Consider the following 6302-nt stretch of genomic DNA (forward strand, 5'->3'; position numbering starts at 1 on the left):
TTGCTCTCTTTTATTATTATTAATTAAAAATTTTTTATTTAAATAAATTTTTATTTATTATTTTTCTTTCTTTTTTTCTTGCTCTTCTTCTGAGCCATGTGACTGACAGGGTTTTGGTGCTCTGTCCTGGTGTCAGGCCTGAGCTTCTGAGGTGGAAGAGCGGAGTTCAGGACATTGGACCACCAGAGAACTCACGGCACATAGTAATATCAATTGGTGGAGCTCTGCCAGAGATATCCATCTCAATGCTAAGACCCAGATCCACCCAACCAACAGCAAGCTTCAGTGCTGGATGCCCCATGCCAAACAACTAGCAAGAAAGGAACACGACCCCACCCATTACCAGACAGGCTGCCTAAAATCATACTAAGTTCACAGACACCCCCAAAACAGAAAACTGGACATGGTCCTGCCCACCCCAAAGACAAGATCCAACACCCACCCACCAGAACACAGGCACTAGTCGCCTCCACCTGCAAGGCTACACAGGTCACTGAATCAACCTTATCCACTGGGGGCAGACACCAAAAACAACGGGAAATACGAACTGGTAGCATGCCAAAAGGAGACCCCAAACACAGTAAGTTTAACACAATGAGAAGACAGAGAAATATGCAGCAGATGAAGGAACAAGGTAAAAACCCACCTGACCAAACAAATGAAGAAGAAATAGGCAGTCTACCTGAAAAAGAATTCAGAGTAATGAGAGTAAAGATGATCCAAAATCTCAGAAATACAATGGAGAAAATACAAGAAACGTTTAACAAGGAACTAAGAGAACTAAAGAGCAAACAAACAATGATGAAGAACACAATAAATGAAATTAAAAATTCTCTAGAAGGACTCAATAGCAGAATAACTGTGGCAGAAGAATGGATAAGTGACCTGGAAGATAAAATAGTGGAAATAACTACCACAGAGCAGAATAAAGATAAAAGAATGAAAAGAATTGATGACAGTCTCAGAAACCTCTGGGACAACATTAAACACACCAACATTCAAATTATAGGGGTCCCAGAAGAAGAAGAGAAAAAGAAAGCATCTGAGAAAATATTTGAAGAGCTTATAGTCAAAAGCTTCCCTAACATGGGAAAGGAAATAATCAAGTCCAGGAAGTGCAGAGAGTCCCATAAAGGATAAATCCAAGGAGAAACACACCAAGACACATATTAATCAAACTATCAAAAATTAAATACAAAGAAAAAATATTAAAAGCAGCAAGGGAAAAGCAACAAATAACATAGAAGGGAATCCCCGTAAGGCTAACAGCTGATCTTTCAGCAGAAACTCTGCAAGCCAGAAAGGAGTGGCAGGACATATTTAAAGTGAGGAAAGGGAAAAACCTACAACCAAGATTATTCTACCCAGCAAGAAGCTAATTCAGATTTGATGGACAAATTAAAATATTTACAGACAAGTAAAAGTTAAGAGAATTAAGCACCAGCAAACCAGCTTTACAACAAATGCTAAAGAAACTTCTTTAGACAGGAAACACAAGAGAAGGAAAAGACCTATAATAACAAACTCAAAACAATTAAGAAAATGGTAAAAGGAACATACATATCGATAATTACCATAAATGTAAATGGATTAAATGCTCCAACCAAGAGACATAGACTGGCTGAATGGATACAAAAGCAAGACCTCTATATATGCTGTCTACAAGAGATCCACATCAGACCTAGGAACACATACAGAGTGAAAGTGAGGGGATGGAAAAAGATATTCCATGCAAATGGAAATCAAAAGAAAGCTGGAGTAGCAATTCTCATATCAGACAAAATAGACTTTAAAATAAAGACTATTACAAGAGACAAAGAAGGACACTACATAATGATCAAGGGATCAATCCAAGAAGAAGATATAACAATTATAAATATTTATGCACCCAACATATGAGCACCTCAATACATAAGGCAAATGCTAACAGCCATTAACGGGGAAATCAACAGTAACACAATCATAATGGGGGACTTTAACAATCGACTTTCACCAGTGGACAGATCATCCAAAATGAAAATAATTGAGGAAACACAAGATTTAAATGACACATTAAATAAGATGGACTTATTTTATATTTATAAGACATTCCATCCAAAAACAACAGAATACACTTTCTTCTCAAGTGCTCATGGACTATTCTCCAGGATAGATTATATCTTGTGTCACAAATCAAGCCTTTGTAAATTTAAGAAATTGAAATTGTATCAAGTATCTTTTCCAGCCACAATGCTATGAGACTAGATATCAATTACAGGAAAAAAACTGTAAAAAATACAAACACATGGAGGCTAAACAGTACACTACTAAATAACCAAGAGATCACTGGAGAAATCAAAGAGGAAATCAAAAAATACCTAGACACAAATGACAATGAAAACACGATGACCCAAAACCTATAGGATACAGCAAAAGCAGTTTTATGAGGGAAGTTTATAGCAATACAATCCAACCTCAAGAAACAAGTCTCAAATAAACAAACTTATCTTACACCTAAAGCAACTACAGAAAGAGGAACAAAAAACCCCCCAAAGTTAGCAAAAGGAAAGAAATCACAAAGATCAGATCAGAAATAAGTGAAGAAGAAATGAACAAAATGATAGCAAAGATCATTAAAACTAAAAGCTGGTTCTTTGAGAAGATAAACAAAATTGATAAACCATTAGCCAGACTCATCAAGAAAAAGAGGGAGAGAACGCTAATCAATAAAATTAGAAATGATAAAGAACAAGTTACAACAGACACCTCAGAAATACAAAGCATCCTAAGAGACTACTACAAGCAACTCTATGCCAATAAAATGGACAACCTGGAAGAAATGGACAAATTCTTAGAAAAGCACAACCTTCCAAGACTGAACCAGGAAGAAATAGAAAGTATGAACAGACCTATGACAAGCACTGAAATTGAAACTGTGATTAAAAATCTTCCAACAAACAAAAGCCCAGGACCAGATGGCTTCACAGGTGAATTCTATCAAACATTTAGACAAGAGCTAACACCTATCCTTCTCAAACTCTTCCAAAACATAGCAGATGGAGGAACACTCCAAAACTCATTCTATGAGGCCACCATCACCCTGATACCAACACCAGTGAAAGATGCCACAAAGAAAGAAAACTACAGGCCAACATCACTGACAAATATAGATGCAAAAGTCCTGAACAAGATACTAGCAAACAGAATCCAACAGCACATTAAAAGGATCACACACAATGATCAAGTGGAGTTTATCCCAGGAATGCAAGGATTCTTCAGTATATGCAAATCAATCAATGTGATAAACCATATTAACAAATTGAAGGAGAAAAACCATATGATCATCTCAATAGATGCAGAAAAAGCATTCAGCAAAATTCAACACCTACTTATGATAAACACTCTCCAAAACTAGGCATAGAGGGAACCTACCTCAACATAATAAAGGCCATATATGACAAAACCCAAAGCCAACATCGTTCTCAATGGTGAAAAATTGAAACCATTTCATCTAAGATCAGGAATAAGACAAGGCTGCCCACTCTCAACACTATTATTCAACATAGTTTTGGAAGTTTTAGCCACAGCAATCAGAGAAGAAAAAGAAAACAATCAAAATTGGAAAAGAAGTAAAACTGTCACCATTTGCAGATGACATGATACTATACATACAGAATCCTAAAGATGCTACCAGAAAACTACTAGATCTAATCAATGAATTTGGTAGAGTAGCAGGATACAAAATTAATGCACAGAAATCTCTTGCATTCCTATACACTAATGATGAAAAATCTGAAAGAGAAATGAAGGGAACAATCCTATTTACCATTGCAACACAAAGAAAATACATAGGAATAAACCTACCTAAGGAGACAAAAAACTTGTATGCAGGAAACTATAAGACACCAATGAAAGAAATTAAAGATGGTACGAACAGATGGAGAGATATACCGTGTTCTTGGATTGGAAAAATCAACATTGTGAAAATGACTCTACTGCCCAAAGCAATCTACAGATACAGTGTAATCCCTATCAAACTACCAATGGCATTCTTCACAGAACTAGAGCAAAAAACTTCACAATTTGTATGGATACACCAAAGACCCCGAGTGGCGAAAACAAACTTGAGAAAGAAAAACAGAGCTGGAAGAATCAGGCGCCCTGATTTCAGACTATACTACAAACCTACAGTAATCGAGACAGTATGGTACTGACACAAAAACAGAAATATAGATCAGTGGAACAGGATAGAAAGCCCAGAGATAAACCCACACACATATGGTCACCTTATCTTTGATAAAGGAGGCAAGAATATACAGTGGAGAAAAGACAGCCTCTTCAATAAGTGGTGCTTGGAAAACTGGACAGCTACATGTAAAAGAATGAAATGAGAACACTCCCTAACACCATACACAAAAATAAACTCAAAATGGATTAAAAACCTAAATATAAGACCAGACACTATAAAACTCTTAGAGGAAAACATAGGTAGGACACTCTATGACATAAATCACAGTAAGATCCTTTTTGACCCACCTCCTAGAGAAATGGAAATAAAAACAAAAATAAATAAATGGGACCTAATGAAACTTAAAAGCTTTTGCACAGCAAAGGAAACCATAAACAAGATGAAAAGACAACCCTCGTAATGGGAGAAAATAGCTGCAAATGAAGCAACTGACAAACGATTAATCTCCAAAATATACAAGCAGCTCATGCAGCTCAATATCAAAAAAACAAACAACCCAATCCAAAAGTGGGCAGAAGACCTAAATAGACATTTCTCCAAAGAAGATCTACAGATTGCCAGGAAACACATGAAAGAATGCTCAGCATCACTAATCATTAGAGAAAGGCAAATCAAAACTAAAATGGGGTATCACCTCACACCAGTCAGAATGGCCATCATCAAAAAATCTACAAACAGTAAATGCTGGAAAGGGTGTGGAGAATAGGGTACTCTCCTGCACTGTTGGTGGGAATGTAAATTGATACAGCCACTATGGAGAACAGTATGGAGGTTCCTTAAAAAACTAAAAGTAGAACTACCATAGGACCCAGCAATCCCACTACTGGGCATATACCCTGAGAAAACCATAATTTAAAAATAGTCATGTACCACAATATTCATTGCAGCACTATTTACAATAGCCAGGACATGGAAGCAACCGAAGTGTCCATCGACAGATGAACGGATAAAGAATATGTGGCACATGTATACAATGGATTACTCAGGCATAATAACAAATGAAATTGAGTTATTTATAGTGAGGTGGATGGACCTGTAGTCTTTCATACAGAGTGAAGTAAGTCAGAAAGAGAAAAACAAGTACTGTATGCTAACACATGTGGAATCTAAAAAAAAAAGAAATTGTTCTGATGAACCTATGGGCAAGACAGTAATAAAGACGCCGATGTAGAGAATGGATTTGAGGACACGGGGAGTGTGAAGGGTAAGCTGGACGAGGTGAGAGAGTGGCATGGACATATATACACTACCAAATGTAAAATAGATAGCTAGTGGATAGCATCTGCATAGTAGAGGGAGATCAGCTCGGTGCTCTGTGACCACCTAGAGGGGTGGGATAAGGAGGGTGGGAGGGAGATGCAAGAGGGAGGAGATTTGGGGATATATGTATACATATAGCTGATTCACTTTTTTATAGAGCTGAAAGTAACACAACAGTTTAAAGCTATTTTACTCCAATAATGATGTTAAAAATTAATTAATTAGGGCTCCCCTGGTGGCGCAGTGGTTGGGAGTCCGCCAGCCGATGCAGGGGACACGGGTTCATGCCCTGGCCCAGAAAGATCCCACATGCCGCGGAGCGGCTGGGCCTGTGAGCCATGGCCACTGAGCCTGCGCATCCAGAGCCTGTGCTCCACAACGGGAGAGGCCACAACAGTGAGAGGCCCACATACCGCAAAAAAAAAAAAAAAAAAAAAAAAAATTAATTAATTAATTTAAAAAGTGTCAAAACAAACAAAACAAAATTGCCGTAAGTTAAGGTGAGGAAAAAAAAGTCCACCAGCCAAAACCCTATCAGACCTTGTAGTATTTTAATTAATCTCATTTTTAAATCCTTGTTTTAGCATTTGAGAAAAGAATTGATTTGCTATTGCCTGTCAAAGAAACAGAACTTGTATTCTTTAAATGGAAAAACAAGAGTTGTTAATTATACTTAAAAATCCATATACACTGTACTTAGATGTTTTGAAAGTCATCTGAGGTTTGTATAGCACATGTTTTATGTCTGCTTTATCTAAGAAGAAACTTGGATATCACAATGATGGATTGGATCTACTTATATTTCTCTCTACCT

Source organism: Hyperoodon ampullatus, assembly GCF_949752795.1.
Source record: "Hyperoodon ampullatus genome assembly, chromosome: 1".
Lineage (NCBI taxonomy): Eukaryota > Metazoa > Chordata > Mammalia > Artiodactyla > Ziphiidae > Hyperoodon > Hyperoodon ampullatus.